At 35.5% G+C, this 17,541-nt stretch overlaps 1 long non-coding RNA gene across 1 annotated transcript in view; it reads right to left on the bottom strand.

Annotated features, from left to right (window-relative positions):
• Positions 1 to 17,541, bottom strand: part of LOC131506899 (uncharacterized) — a 62,028-nt gene that overhangs the window by 27,802 nt on the left and 16,685 nt on the right. The gene's annotated exons all lie outside the window — the stretch shown is intronic.

The raw sequence follows: 17,541 nt of genomic DNA, 5'->3' as shown, positions 1-17,541 counted from the left end.
ACATTGGAAATACCCTTTGCACAGTAAATTAGGTTTCATTAAAATTAATTAAAAAAACTAATAACCAGATTTAAAAATGGGCTGAGGGCTTGAATAAGTATTTCTTCAAAGAAGACATAAAGTGGCCAACACATACATGAAAAACACATAACATCACTAATTAGCAGGGAAATGCAAATCAAAACCTCAATGCAATATCACACCCGTTAGGATGGCTATTATCAAGAAAAATAAAAGATAACAATTATTGGTAAGGATATGGAGAGATTTGAAGGTTTGCCCACTGTTGGCAAGAAGCAAAATGATATAGCTGCTATAGAAAACACTATGAAAGTTTCTCAAAAAATTTTGTAGAATTACCATATGACCCAGTAATCCCACTTCTGGGTATTTACCCAAAAAAATTGAAATAAAGATCTCAAAGATATATTAGCAGTCCTATCTCATTTCAGCATTATTTACAATAGGCAAGATTTGGGAACAATCTAACTGTCCATTGATAAATAAATAAGGAAAACATGACATATTCATGTAATAGAACACATACCATTGTATATATTTAGCCTTAAAAGAGTAGTTATCCTTAAAAAAGAAGAAAATTCTGCAATATGGGACAGCATGGATGAAACTTTAGACATTATGCTAAGTAAAATTAGCCACAGAAAGATAAATACTGCATGACTCCACTTATATGAGGTATCTAAATTAGTCAAATTCATAGATTCAACGAGTAGAATGGTGATTACAAGGGGCTGGGAGAAGGGGGAAAATGGGGAGTTACTAATCAACAAACATAAAGTTTCAGTTAAACATGTTGAATAAACTCTAGCATTCTGATAAACAACATTGTTACCACAGTCAACAATAATACATTGTTATACTTAAAAATTTAAGAGAGTAAATTTCATATTATGTTATCATAATAAAATAAAATGTTTACATTCAGAAAACTTTCTGAAAGTGAAAATTATATTAAATTTTTGTTACACATAGAAAGATTTGGTCATTTGTGTATATTAATAATAATAATTGTTATTATTAGACTGCTTGGTAAAGTATCTGCACAAAGTATTTGGTAATTAATGAGAAGACAGAAACTAGATAATTTTCATAAGAAAAGATCTTTCTTAAAATCCCCCAAAGAATAAGCCAGATTACTCATTGTGTCATGGTATTCTGTCATGGGTAGAACTTCTACAGAATTCTGCTGGCTTGCATTTTGGATAGGGCACTACAGTACTACTTCTCTTGTGCTTCAAAAGCTCAGATGATTCAGATAAGAAAGGAGCTCAACATGTGAGCATATCAAGCAGGATAACATTCTGTTTAGAGTGATTTTATATAAAACTATATTTTATATCAATGAACCAGCACACATAAAGTTACCTGTCTTAATATAAATGAATTTCATGTTCTCACCTGTTGCAATCCCACTCCAAATTTTAGTTATATAAATGACGTACCTAAGTTAATTTAGGGGGCTGCTGGGTGGCTCATTTGGTTAAACAGCTGACTTCAGCTCAGGTCATGATCTCGTGGTTCGTGAGTTCGAGCCCTGTGTCTGGCTTTGTGCTGACAGCTCATATTCTGTGCTGAGTCTGCTTCAGATTCTGTGTCCCCCTCTTTCTGCCCCTCCCCCAATCATACTCTGTCTCTCTTTCTCTCCCCAAAATAAATAAACATTAAAAATTTTTTTAAAGTTAATTTAGCTGCCCATTAAATGTAATATAAAAGGCCATTTAATTTGATATCATATAAGCCAAAGTCTAATGATTCAATCATTTTCATTGAAATTCATTTCATTTGAATTCACTTGAATTCATTTTCATTCATTCATTCATTCATTCATTTCATTTGATTCATGTTCATTTGAACAATCATATTCATTTGAATAGATATATTATTGTCAACAATGAGCTCTGAATTCTTTTTTGATCATGTACTCTTATCAATAAGAATATTTTGAATATATATAAATACATATATATTTATAACATGCACATACAAATATTCATTTTCCAATGGCCTCCAAAATTGTTTAACTCCCTGACTTAAACAAAAAAATCAAAGCACAAAAATCTAGAAGTTTTTCTCTAAGTAAACTAAAATTAAATGAATATTCTGCCTTCTGGGATTGTGATCTGGGCAACATGGCCCCAAAATTGTCAATTAGTGTTTACTAGTCAAACATATTAAAGTGACACCTAACCATCAAAAGACAGGCTCAATACACCAGTCTTAAATCAACTTTTATTTTATTTCAGTCATACACAGGACAACTAAAAAGTACCAAATGTTTAAGAAGCACCTTGAATGTAAAAGAGGAATTTCAAACTTAAAAAATCTCAAAAAGGGACAATTCCAGGAACAGAAGAGAACTTAAAAAGATTAATACTTCAGAGTCACTTAATAAGATAATGCATACATAGAATAAGAACAGAATGTTTGTTTAGTGAATAAGAAAAAGATTATGAAATTAAGATGATTGCAGAAATTAATATAAATCCAATAGTAGAGCTGAAGATAAAGAAGAAACGCAGTGTGCAAAATACTTATGGCTGTATATTTCTTGACTGATTAAATTTAAAAGATAGGAGGAAAGATAAAATACACACATAAATGAAATAGTCCACCTTCTGATTTTAGAAATTCTAGAGAGAAAGAATAAGGAAAATATGGACAACGAAACCATAAAAAAGATAAGAGCATTTCCTAGAACTGAAAGACACAAGCCTTCATATTTAAACACCTACAACTACCCCGTATATTAGCCAAACAAACATGCAAACAAATACCAAATAGAATACTGAGCACTGAGTGTTACATGTAAGTGATAAATCACTAAATTCTGCTCCTGAAATCATTATTACTGTGTATGTTAACTAACTTGGATTTAAATAAAATTAAAAACAACTACAACACAAAGAAAGGCATATAATTATAAAATTTCAGAATACCAATAATGAAAAGTAGATTTGAAATGCTTCCAAAGAGGAAATAAAAGAGTTTATTTACAAAGGGACAAAAACTAGACTGATGTAAGACTTCTCATCAGCAATGAATGTTTATAAGACAATGAAGACGATTTTCTTCTTTATCTATTCCTTTGTTGATGGACATTTAGATTATTTCTATATTTTTGGCTATTCTGAATAATGCCGCAATAAATATGGGAGTGCATATGTCTCTTTAAGATCCTAATTTCAATTGTTTTGGATATATCCTTCTGTGAGATTGCTGGACTTTGTGTTAATTCAATTTTTAAAGTTTTGAGGAGCCACCAAAGTCTTTTCCATAATGACTGCACCATTTTACATTTCCACCAATAGTATATGAATGTCCAATCTCTCCACATCATTGACAACACTCATTATCCTTTTTCATAATAGCCATCATAACAGGTATGATGTAATGTTGTGATTTAAAAAAAAATTTTTTTTAACATTTATTTATTTTTGAGACAGACAGAGAGAGAGCATGAACAGGGGAGGGTCAGAGAAAGAGGGAGACACAGAATCTGAAACAGGCTCCAGACTCTGAGCTGTCAGCACAGAGCCCGATGCAGGGCTCGAACCCACGGACTGCGAGATCATGACCTGAGCCGAAGTCTGCCACTTAACCGACTGAGCCACCCAGACGCCCCTGTGATTTTTGATTAACCCTTCCTCTGTTGACTCCCCATTGAACATTTTATCATATTCCTGTTGACCCTTAGAGAAATGTCTATTCAAGTCCTTTGCTCATTTTTAAATTTGGTTGTTCACTTTCTTGTTATTGAGTTGTAGGGATTCTTATATATTTTGGATATGAATCCCTTATCAGATTGATTTTCTCCTATTCTGTAGATTACCTCTTAACTCTTTTGATTGTTTCCTTTGCTATACAGAAGCTTTTTAATTTGATGTAGTCCCACTGTTGTTTTTTTTTTTTTTTGTATTTTTGTTTTTGTTGTTTGTGCTTTTGATGTCCAATCCAAGAAACCATTTCCAAGACCAATGTCATGAAGTTTTTCCCTATGTTTTTTTCCAAGAGTGTCACAGTTCCAGGTCTCATATTTAAATCTTTAATCTATTCTGAGTTCATCTTTGTGTACGATGTAAGATCAGTTTCCAGTTTCATACTTTTGCATGTGGGTATCCATTTTCCCCAGAACTATTTGTTAAAGAGACTGTCCTTCCCCTATTGTGTATTCTTGACAGCTTTGTCCAAGATAAGTTGACCATACATGTGTGGGCTTATCTTTGGGTTCTCTATTTTGTTCCATTGGGCTATATGTCTGCTCTTATGTCAGTACCATATGATTTTGTAGCTATGTAATTGTAGCTATGTAATATATTTTGAAATCAGGAAGCATGATGCTTCCAGCTTTGTTCTTTCTACTCAAGATTGCTTTGACTAGTGGGGTCTTTGTGGTTCCATGTGAATTTTAGGGTCGTCTTTCTGGGTCTGTAAAGAATTCCATTGAGATTTTAATAAGGATTGCATTGAATCTGTAGATCTCTTTGTGTAGTATGGAAATTTTAACAGATTTTGATTTGAATTTTTTAATTACTGCTATTAAAAGCAGCCATGTGTTAATACACTTAATCTTTACACAGGCCAATTTATTGTCTGTTTTTCCACCTTTTATATGTTGACCTAGTTTTAAGTTGTGACTAGAATTTCATATTCTGCATTCAGAGAAAGGAAACTCATGGGGACTAATGTGTTTAGTGCCTATGATATGCTATGCCCTCTCCTGAGTCTTTTAGATGCATCCCTTTTTTACTTCTCACAACTACTCTGAAAAGCTTATAATATCATCTACATTGTATTAGTTTTATATTGCTGCATAAAAAGTGACTACAAATTAGCCACTTACAACAACATACATTTATTATTTTATAATTTCTGTGGGTCAGAATTCCGGGCATAGCTTAGCTGCTTTAGGCTCTTGCCATACTGCTTATTTAGGTTCTGGCTATGGGTGTGATCTCAATAAAGGTGTGAGTGGGGAAAGATCTTTTAATCTTCCTTGGATTGTTGGCACAATTCATCCTCTTGTGTCTGCATGATAGCAATGCTTCAGTTTATTGCTGGTAAACCCTTAACTCCTGGAGGCTGCCCATAGGTCCTCACTACATGGGTTTTTCCAAGATGGGCACTTACACAGGGCAGCTTGCTTCTTCAGAGCCATTGAAGGGCAACCTCTCTAAGATGTCTGCAAGCAAGACAGTATTGTAGCATATATTGTAATGTAACCACAGTAATGACGTCCCATCATGTTTGCCGTATTCCATTTTTAGAACATCCAAACTCAAAGGAGGGGATTATACAAATAATATAATAAATACTTTACCAGAATGTAAACAGTTTGTGGGATGAACACATATTTATATTTTCTGTTTTAGAAATAGCATCTGTTATGAGCTAGCTGACTTGTGTCTGCCAAAAAACTCTGTTTAAATTCTAACCTGTTACCTGTGAATGTGACCTTTTTTGGAAATAGGGTATTTGCAGATTAAGATGAGGTCATTAGGGTAGGCCCTGATCTAATATGACTGGTGTCCTTATAAGATGAGATAAAGACCATGTGAAGATCCAGATACAGACAAACAACATGTGACAAACAACATAGGCAGAAATTGGAGTAATGCAGCTACAAGCCAAGGAATATCAAGGATTGGTAGCCTCTACAAAGAGTTAGGAAGAGGCAGGGAAGGACTTTCCCCTCCAGGCTCCAGGGGGAACACGGCCCTGCCATCACTTTGAATTTGTGGCTTCTAGCCTCCAGAACTGTAGAACAATATAGTTCTATTGTTTTAAGCTACCAACTTTGTAGTACTTTTGTGGCAGCCCTAGGAAACTAATTTAGCACTGAATTCATTTATTGTCTTACATGTGGGAAGCAGTGAAGTAATACATTTCAAAGAAATTAAAATCCGTTGCACTTACTGCCTAAACACAAAATATTTTATCTTTTATTTCAATGAATCTAAAATGATGCTTACTGTATTATAGATCCTTATTTTATGTAGCATTTATTAAAATAACTAACTAAATATTACAAATTACACTATGATATGATGTTTTCTTTTCACTTAGGAATGTTTTTCACATTATACTTTCTGAAATGCCTCTTTCATTACACCAGTCTTTCTTTACTTTGAAATTTAAAAAAATCTCATCTGAAGATTTTAACAATTTATCTTGCCTTGACTTGCATTACTGTGAAAGATGTAATCATTGAGAAAATAGTTTGGTAACAAAACATAAAACAACTTTATCTTCTTGTGAGACTCTGCTCTTGTGAGTTTCCACAAAGCATGTATATTTACCTTCAAAGAAAATAATGCAATTGTGGTTACTGCTGCAATGACAAATATTTGTTTCATCAGTATAAAAAAATTAGGCCTCATTGTTCTGTTTCCTTTGCTTTTCTTTATGGCTTTTAGGGAAAAAAAAGCCAAATCATAGGTTAATATATTTTAGGCATTTGAAATCACAATTCAACTCAAATGTGTAGTATCAGCAATGCACGTAACTCCAGTGACAATATGTACAGTTATGACTAGATTCATGTACACACAATGACAGCCACTCTATGACAAATGGAGCATCTCTATGACAGCAGCTAGTAAACTCTATGGATTGTAAAATGCATCCCAGTTTCAGAGACATGGAAGTGTGAAAAAAATATGTCATAAAATAAAATAAAGTAATCGGTGTAATAACGTGATAGCTGCTATAGTCCTCTTCAGCATGGAAATAAAATGAACTCTTATGGAAAACAGAGAATAAATCAAATCTTAATTTAAACATCATCTAGGCATGACTATGTTTACCTGCTTATTTAAGTTTGCTGTATCTTTTTCCTGAAAGCTATACATTCCCATTTTATAATCACCCCAAAAAACATTGTGGGAAAGGAAAAACCATTTTCCCTCTATCCTTCTAGGTTCTTGGCTGAGACTGATCTGTAATAAAAAGACGGACTAACAGGAGAAAAAAACAAACAAAAGTTTAATAGCATGTATACCTCCTGTGTTCATGGGAGATACCCAGGAAAACTGAGTAACTCCCGGCAATGGGCCTCTGAGTGACCACTTTAAGTACTATCTCCAGCTAAAAGCAGAAGAAACTGAGGGAGATGGGGTAGGTTGGTGGGGGGAGACCAATTATGGGAGGCTACCAGGAAAAGTACAATAAACCAGGGTAAGGTTGTTATACATTAAGTCATTGCCTTCTCTCTTGATTAAGAGTTTCTTGAAACTTAGAGGCATCCTCCTGTTTCTGGAATAGAGAGAAAAACACCCTTATAAGTGGAGATTTCCCCTGTAAATGTGATTTACAAAAGGGTAACTTCTACTTCTCCTGTGTCTCCTGTTTTTTAAAAATAATCAACCTAAAATAAGCCTTTTCCAAAGAGGCAGATTTGTAGTGATATATTCTGCTCCCCTTTAACATTGAGCCAATTTTATATGGCTCAATTAAATATAAAATAGATTAGAAAATTTTTATAAAGGGGCACCTGGGTGGCTCAGTCAGTTAAGCGTCTGACTTTGGCTCAGGTCATGACCTCATTGTTCCTGTGTGGGTTTGAGCCCTCATCAGTCTCTGTGGTGTCAGCTCAGAGCCTGGAGCCTGCTTCGGATTCTGTGTCTCCCTCTCTCTCTGCCCCTCCCCTGCTTGAGCTCAGTCTCTCTCTCTTAAAAATAAATAAACATTAAAAAAAAAATAAAATTGTTATAACAGGATGCAGCGATTAAGGGGACACTACTTTGGAAGAGAGAAAGAAAGAAGAAAGGAAGGAAGGAAGGAAGGAAGGAAGGAAGGAAGGAAGGAAGGAAAGAAGGAAGAGAGAAAGGGAGGAAGCAGGGAGGAAGGGAGGAAGGAAGTCAGACAGAGAGAAAGAGGGAGGGAGGGAGCTAGGAAATTTAGAAATAGTAAATAATACTAGGGAATAGGCACACTGTCATTTTCCATTTTCCAATTAGGGAAATGAAGCAATGAGAGTTATACAGCTTGTCCAGAGACTAATGACTTGGGAGACACTGTTGCAACCGGCGCAACAAACACTGCCATCAGGGTCCTGAGGGTAGGGGAATGTAAGAAAGAAAAGAGAAGAGAAGCCAGTTTGGGAACAGGAGGGTCCCCTGGGCTGATGGCCCAACTGACGGCTTTATTGTTGCTGTACACAATCTTTTATATCAAGACTCTTATGGATCAGGTCATTCTAAGAATAAACAGGTTTCACATGATCGTTGCCAGCCAAAACATTTAGTTCTGTATACCTTGTGAACTTTCTAACCGGGTCACAACAAGACCTTGCTGATAGATTGCTAGCAAAACACAGATCCCATGTTTGTTTCTATTTGACCTGGGGTAGAAAGGGGGGTAACATTACTGCCAACACCCACAGACCACAGGCTTCAGGAATTAGATTTCTCAGCCTTGACAAGGCTTTCATATGCCTTTGCAAGTGGGGGAATGGGAGGGGGAACCACCGGGTTGGCTGAGTCAACAGGGAGCTGTTGCTCAACCGGGTCTCAGCCTGGCACCGGGGTCTGGCCTCCCACAAGGCACAGAGCCAAGATTTGCACTCAAACAGCCTGGCTTCAGAGTTCATCCTCTTGGACCTCTATGTCAATTTGCCTTTCACTGGGGGAGGACAGGGGAGGGTGGCACTTGTGTATTAATATCTAAGAAATGGTTCTTAGAAAAATTCTATCTACATTTATCCAAATGATAACAGGTTATTCCTATAGTATTTTTTACCAATAAGTATTATTCTAACATGAATAGCGAACAGAAATATCAACCATTACCCAAATAATTCAAATTAGGCCTCACTGCACTGTTTCTTTGCTTTTCTCCTTAACTTTTAATTTTAATATCAACTCATAATTAGGCATTTTGATTATGCAGTTATGATTAATGCCAAATCACAGTAACAATGCTTATAATTATTGAAACTGTGGTTTTAACTTTTTAAATACGAGGCAACTAGACAGATGTTAAGGCTCTTATTTCCTTATCTAAAGATGAATTAAGGGTGATTTTCCCATTTTTATTCTGTTGAATCTTAAAATTGTGTTCGTTTACTCATTCATTCGACCAACATTCATTGAAACGCTACCATGTGCCAGACATTGGGCCATGTGATAAGCAAATAACAGGAAACAACGCAGCCAGAAGGTCTGCCTTTGTATAGCCCACAATCTCATTTAGCAGTGAAGACAGACTTAAAACCCCACAAGGAAGTACTTAGGTACTCACGAAGACAGTGATTTTAAACATTCACCTTTGAAGAATTTAGACTCATAAAAGTAATCCTGAAAAAACTAAAAGAATAAGGTTCCTCAATGAAGCATTAAACAGATGCCCATAACAAGTGCCATATCTTAGTCTTGATCTGGCAACTGTGAAGATATTGAATAACATCTGCAAGTGATTTCAAAGCAATAAAAACTGATCTTGTTTAAAGATCTTCTATAAATAGCTAAATTGCCTCCTCAAATTGACGATACCAAAAACTCTCTGTAAGGATTACATTATTTTGTTATCGAATTCTATAAAAGGATATGATCTCCAAAAAAAGAGAAATGTATTAATTAGAGCCAGATCACTTTTTTAATACCTGTCACTAATACTCTTAGACTAATTGAATCTTAAGAATCTGATCATTTTAATGAGAAAAACTCCTTAGAGGAGTTTTGGAGCTTTTGCTCATGGAAGAGAGGGAGAAGACCAGCAAGGAGAGGCGACAAAGACATATATGTGAATGTAGAGAAAGTGGTTTAAGAGAAGAATCTGCCACACCGAAATAGGTCTCTTTGGCAAAAGGATTATTTTAGGGTGATTATTTTTAAGACACAGCAGCTAGGAAAAGTTTTGGCAACTAGGTAGAAGTTACCCTTTTGTAAGAGACATTTACATTTATAAGAGAGATCTCCATTTGGAAGGGTGTCTCCCTCTCTGTACCAGGAAGAGGAGGATGCCTCTAAGTCTCAAGAAACTCTTATCAAGGGAGAAGGCGATGGCTTAATGCATAGCAGCCTTATCCTGGTTTATCGTGCTTTTTCTGGTAGCCTCCCATAACTGGTCTCCCCCCATGAACCCACCTCACCCCCAACATCTCTTGTTTTTAGCTGGAGATGGTACTTAAGGTGGTGGCTTGGGGGGACATTTCTGGGTATTTCAGTTTTCCTGGGTATCTCCCATGTACACAGGAGCTATACACATTATTAAACTTGTTTGCTGTTCTCCTGTTAATCTGTCTTTCTAAAAATTTTTTTAAATGTTTATTTTTGAGAAAGATAGAGAGATAGAGCAGGAGCGGTAGAGGTTCAGATAGAGGGGGAGACACAGATTCCAAAGCAGGCTCCAGGCTCTCTGAGCTGTCAGCACAGAGCCCGACGCAGGGCTCGAACTCACAAACTGCAAGATCATGACTTGAGCTGAAGTCAGACACTTAACCCACTGAGCCAGCCAGGCACCCCACTCTATCTTTTTATTACAGATCGGTCTCGGCCAAGAACCCAGAAGGATAGAGGAAAAATGATTTTTTTTCCTTTCTTGCAAGAATAAAGATGTCAGATATTCAATTTAAGCTTTTATATGATTCCAAGACTTAATTTCCCAAAACTTTTATTAATATTGCTACATCTTCAGAGACTTGACATGAGTGTGTATATCTGTGTAGGGATGAGTGTATGTAATTGTTGAGAAGGAAAAATGCTATTGTATCCTTCAAAGATTCTTCTGGCTGATCTAAAAATTAAATTGACATGAGATAGGTGAACAGGAGAAAATCTAATTTTGTGTATACAGGAAGCGCACTTACATGAGAGGTTCAAATGCAGAAATGTAAAATGAGGTATATGCGCCATCTTGAGCTAAGCAATGGGATAGGAGCCTGGGGCTTCAAAGGAAGGAGGGCAACTCACAGGCAATAAGATGAGCAGATGTTTAATAACTAGATGTTTGTCCTGCCATACAAATGGGTCACCCAGATAAAATTTAACTCTGGTAATAACTCTTAAGTCTGGGAAATAACTCCAACTTATGTTCTTCTAGATTTGTTAAGGGAGGAAAAAAGTTCTCCTTGAGCCCAGAGGATCACAACTGCCTTCAGTTCAAAATAGCCCACAAAATGTCCCCAAAGTGGCACATTTTGGGGAAACTTGTTCTGAACCCCCTTAAAATCAAAAAGGGTCTGAATTTCATGTTTAGATTGACTCCAGGAGAAATAAAGGAAGTAACATAACCTACATAATAGAAAGCAAGACTTCAATGGAGATAAAATCTCAGAGCCTCAGATGCCCGAGAAATGTAACTGCATCACACAAATACCTCTCCCTCCCTCCCTCCCTGCCTGCCTCTCTCAACCTCCACTCCCAGAAATTTATAGAAATTAAACAATGATCTTTTTCAAAAAAATGGATTCAAATCAAACTTACCTGGATCCATTCTAGCTCTTAAGGATTTAAGTTACACAAGGAATCGTTGAAGAGAATAAAAATACAGTAAAACCTTGGTTTGCAAGCATAATTCATCCCTGAAACATGCTTATAATCCAAAGCACTTGTATATCAAAGCAAATTTCAAGAACCATTGGCTCTGTTTTGATCATGTGACATTCGGCGTCATGTACTACTTGCATTGCAAGACATCACTCTTGTATTAAGCTAAATTTTGTTAGATATTTTTGCTTGTCTTGTGGAACACTTGCAGAACAAGTTACTCGCAATCTAAGTTTTTACTATAGTAAAAAATAGTTAAAAGTATGGGTTGCTATTTAATCATCAGAGATGTATAAGGTTACTTGCTTCTTCTCTATTTTATAGGCAAGGAAATTAAGACTTAGTTCAGTAATGTCACACAACTAGGAAGAGGCAAAGAGGAATTTTATCTCAGCTTGGCTCCAAAGCCTGTGTGTATAACTCCGCTTAACCTAAGCAAGAAAAGACTGAGAATAACAAAAAACTTTTCCTAAAGCTATTATGATTTTTTTTTAATTTTATAAAATGGCATCAGTAAATTAAAGGAACAAATCTTCTCTCCTATTCAGAGGCAGATCCAGTAACAATTAGTGAGCATTTCAGGGAGGAGTCTCATCTCCATATTAGGGACTTCAGCAACTAGAAGTGTCCAACAGTAGAACTGCTGGGACATCGGAGGAGAGGTTGAATGATCATATGACAAAAACACCATGGGAGATATGAGAGATGGTCTTTTAATGGGGGTGGTGTGGGGTTGCTGAATGATATCCAAGCTGCCTGAGATTCTATGAACTAAAAATCTCCATACAGAGTAAGATTTTATCTTTTCCCCCCAGTTTTGTAAAAATAAGACTGGAGTTATTAGACTATTAAAAATTTGGTGGTAACCCAAATTTCAACTTCTGATTTTCTCCAATGGTTTTATTGAATCCTATTTTATTATTTTAACCTGAGCAGGAAACAACTTGTGATGCATAATATACTCAAATATTTTTTACATAAACTATTGCAAAGAAGATGGCCCCATCGCTGAACGTGTTAAATTTTGCATTTGTCCTTAGAATTTCAGAAAACATTCTCTATGATTTTTGGAAAAGAATCAAACGCCTAAATATCCAATAGAAATTTTATCTGTCCTTATGGTATAAGAGTTCTTCTTAACTATGAAGTGTGCAGTTGAAGGTGGCCCTAAAATTAATGAAGCATGGGATCGCTCCTGGAAGAAATCCCAGTCTCTCTTGGATTGTCATAGAGGAACATAAAATGTTGCTCAACCATAAAATGATTTTACATAGATCCAGCCTACTCAGACTTTCTTCTCAACCAAAATGAAAACATTAAGGGAAAATTTCAGGATCATTAGAAGTAAAGAGAAGGAGGATAGAGCCATGATTTACTTTAAAATATATTTTTTCATTATTTTCATTAATTTTTTAATCAAGAAGAGTCACACACTGAAGGCTCTTATGTATATCTTTCTGGCAAAATGACAAAGTATATCCATGTATGTACAGGTGTGCATATGCACATGCATATGTATATTCCTTTATATTGTGGATTCTATTAGCATTTAATGCATTTTCTGCTTTTGCCTTTTATAAGCAGATCATAAATCTCATTGATGGATATGGAATTGAGGTCACTCTTGCTGCTCTGTGTAGCAAAATCAACCATACCCCAAGGGTCAGCTAATGCTGTTCTTCATGGCTTGTTCGGGAGAACTTGAAAGAAAAGACATCTATCTCTCTGGAATGCCAGCATTTTAGGCATAAAAGCTTACTATTTCATCACTGGCAAGGAAGAAGCCTTGGGAATGTTTTTTGCTAAGTACAGTAAACTCTTCATGGTCTACTGCATTTTTATCTGGCATATTCTCATAATAATATTTTCTGTAGGTCATCAATTCACTGTCTTCTGTAAATATTCAGAAAATAGCTGCCAGCAATCAACTGAGTCAACTGAAGTTTCTGATTAATGGGGAAAGTTGAGTCATCTATGACTGGCCTATTCATCTTTTACTGTTGTGCTAACAGAAAAGAAAGATAGCTTTAATACTGGATTTTTTTTTTTTTGCTAAAATTATTGCTGTATCTTTTGGTCGATTTGTGGACCTTAAATCATCTGATGTTGATTTAACTATATAACTAACATTTAAAATTTGTTGATCATTTAATAAGCACTTGTGAATAATATTTTTGATTAATAAATATATACATATAATATTTAGTGAGCTCATACTGTATGCTAGTAAATAGTCTAACAGCTTTAAATGGTTTATGGGGTTTAACCTTTATTATGTTCCAAGAAAAAGATAGCTGTATTATTTTAACTCACTTTACAAATGAGAAAAATGAGGTATAGTTAAACTTTGAACTTAGAGCCGCATAGCTAGAAAGTAACACAACACTTGTAGTCATATATGAGTATTTTTATAGTACTTTTCCTAGGAAACTGTGAATTTCAAAGCCAACTTCTTACTTATGAGTAAGAAAAAAATCAGGTATCAATAGCAATGAATAATGATATACACACTTGTAATTTTTGACAAGGCTAATTATTTTTTTTAAATGTTTATTTATTATTGAGAGACAGAGAGAGACAGAGCATGAGCAGGGGAGGGGCAGCGAGAGGGGAATTCTGTGTCTTCTGAGTCCAAAGCAGGCTCCAGGCTCTGAGCCGTCAGCACAGAGCCCGATGCGGGGCTCAAACCCACGAGCTGTGAGATCATGACCTGACCCGAAGTTGGACACTTAACCGACTGAGCCACCCAGGTGCCCCGACAAGGCTAATTATTAAGACCACATAGTCATAAGGAAAATACTCACACCAATGTCAATTTTTTAAGCATGGGATTTAAAAATGGTGTGTGCATTGCAAACATAACTGTGCAAAGTAGGTATTCATGTAGTAAAGAACTGGAAGAGAATATTAATAAGCAAAACTAGATAAGCAACATTATTTTGATGACTTCAGTTTTTTGAAATTTCTATTAATATTTTTACTCATTATTCATACAATGAAAATTATTCATGTTAAAATTAGTCAAATTCACCCCTCAAAATGAAATAGTTATAAATATAACAAAATACGTATAGGATCTTTATGAAGAAAATTACAGAGCTCTGATGAAAGAGATCACAGAAAAACTAAATAAGTGGAGAAATATTCCATGTTCATTGACAGAAAAATTCAATATTGTCAAGATGTCACTTTTTCCCAACTTGAAATATAGATTCAATGTAATCCCAATCAAATCCCAGCAGATGATTTTGTGGATATCAACAAAATGATTCTAAAGTTTATATGGAGAGGGAAAATACTCAGAATAGTCAAACACAACGTTAGAAGAGAAGAGCAAAATTGGGGGATTGACACTACTTGACTTCAAGATGAATGATAAAACAGTAATCCAGAGAATGTGGTATTGGTGAAATAATACAATGGGACAGAATAGAGAACTCAAAAAAAAAAAAACACCATATAAATATAGCCAACTAATCTTTGACAAAGTCAAAGGCAATACAATAGATAAAAGGTAGTCTTTTCAACAAATAGAGCTGGAACTGGACATGAACATTCAAAGAAAAAAAAGATCTAGACACAGACTTCATACCCCTCACAAAAATTAACTGAAAGTGGGTCACAGATCTAAATGCAAAGTACAAAACTGTACAATTCTTAGAAGATAACATAAGAGAAAAATCTAAATGACCTCGGGTGTGGCAAAGATATTTTAGGTACAACACCAAAGGTATGATTCATGAAAGGAAAAATGGATAATCTGGACTTCATTAAAAAAAAAATCCTTTCTGTTCTGTGAGAGACACTGTTAAGAGAATGACACAAGAAACACACTGGGAGAAAATATTTGCAAAAGACATATCTGATGAAGAACTGTTACCCAAAAAATAAAAAGAACTCCTAAATTCAACAATAAGAATACAAACAACCTAATTTAAAAATGGGGGAAATTCCTGAACAAAAACTGCAACAAAGAAGATATACAGGTGGCAAATAAACATATTAAAAGACGTTCCACATCAAATACCATCAGGGAAATTCAGATTCAAACAAAAGTGAAGGCACCTGGTAGGCTCAGTTGGTTAAGCCTCTGACTCTTGATTTCTGCTCAGGTCATGATCTCATGGTTCATGAGTTCAAGCCCCACACTGGGCTCTGCACTGACAGCGCAGAGTCTGCTTGGGATTCTCTCTCTCTCTCTCTCTCTCTCTCTCTCTCTGCCCCTCAAGATAAATAAATAAACACTAAAAAAAATATTTTTAAGTGAGATAGCACTACACACCTATTAGAATAGCCAAATTCCAGAACACTGACAACAACAAATGTTGGTGAGGATGTGGAGCTACAGGAACTCTCATTCATTGCTGGTGGGAATATAAAATAGTACAGCCACTTTGGAAGACAGTGTGGCAGTCTAAACACATTCTTACCATAAAATCCAGCAATTCATCCCTTAATATTTGCTTAAAGGAATTAAACACTTATGTTGACACAAAAACCTGCACATGGGTGTTTATAGCAGCTTTATTCATAATTGCCAAAATTTGGAAGCAGCCAAGATGTTCTTCAGTAGGTGAATGAATTAACTGTGGTACATCCAGACAATGGAATATTACTCAAAGCTAAAAAGATATGAGCTATCAAAACATGAAAAGACATGGAAGAAACCTAAATGCTTATTACTAAGTGATAGAAGCCAATCTGAAAGACTACATACTGCCTGACTACATGACATTCTGGAAAAGCAAAACTCTGGGGACAGGTAAAAGATCAATGATTGCCAGGTATTAGGGGAGAGGGAAGGATGAATAAACAGAACACAAAGAATTTTCAGAGCAGTTGAACTACTCTCTATGATACTATAATGGTAGTTACATGCAATTCTAAGTTTGTCCAAACCCATAGAATGCATAAGACTAAGAATGAACCCCATTTCAATTATGAACTCTGGGAAATAATTATGTGTCAATATGTCCATTAATTGTAGTAAATGTACCACTCTGGTAGGGGATGTTGATAATGGGGGAGGTTGGTATATGGGAAATCTCTATACCTCCCACTCAATTTTTCTGTTAACCTACAAGTGCCTTAAAAAATAATTTTTTTAGAGGTGCCTGGGTGGATCAGTCTGCTAAACATGAGTTCGAGCCCTGCATGGGCTCTGGGCTGACAGTTCAGAGCCTGGAGCCTCCTTCAGATTTTCTGTCTCTCTCTGCCCCTCCCCCTGCTTGTGCACTGTCTCTCTCTCCCTCTCTCTCAAATATAAAAAATAAAATTTTTAAAAATTACTGCAGTGAAAAATCACAATGCTTTATGATTGTTAGCACATGATTCAAATTATTATATACTTCAAATGTTTTTTCAAATTCAAATATTTTTATGTATACACATATTTATAATATATTTCATATATTTACATATATCTTCAAGTGTTTTATATATATATTTTTTATACATTTACATATATATGTGTGTGTATCTACCTATCACACTATGGACTGAATTGTGTCCTCCCCCAAATTTGTATGTTGAAGTCCTAACCCAATGGGATGACATTCAGAGATGAGAACTTTGAAAGGCAGTCAGTGTAAAATGAGATCTTGAGAGCAATCTCTCATGATGGGATTAGTGACTTCATAGGAAGAGGAAGAGAGAGATTTCTCTCTCCACCATTTTAGGACACAGTGAGAAGGCAACCATCCACAAGCCAGGAAGAGAATTTTCACCAGAAACCAAAAAGTCTGGAACGTTGATCTTATACTTCCCAGCCTCCAGACTTGTGGTAAATAAATGTCTCAAATGTCTGTTATTTAATGCACTCAGTCTAAGGATTTTGTTATAGCAGTCTGAACAGACACTAAACACACACACACACACACACACACACACACACACATTTTGAAAAGATACACAAAAAAACTGTTAAGGGTGGCTATTTCTGAGGAGTGTTAATAGAAATTTTGGAGGGAGGAAGGAGATCTTTACTTTCCATTTTATGTCAATCTTGTGTAATATTGAAATTTTAATAAAGTGAGTA

The sequence above is a fragment of the Neofelis nebulosa genome, chromosome 3, assembly GCF_028018385.1.
Source record: "Neofelis nebulosa isolate mNeoNeb1 chromosome 3, mNeoNeb1.pri, whole genome shotgun sequence".
Classification (NCBI taxonomy): domain Eukaryota; kingdom Metazoa; phylum Chordata; class Mammalia; order Carnivora; family Felidae; genus Neofelis; species Neofelis nebulosa.
Note: the sequence above shows the minus strand (reverse complement) of the source record. Positions and strands in the feature narration are given on the sequence as shown.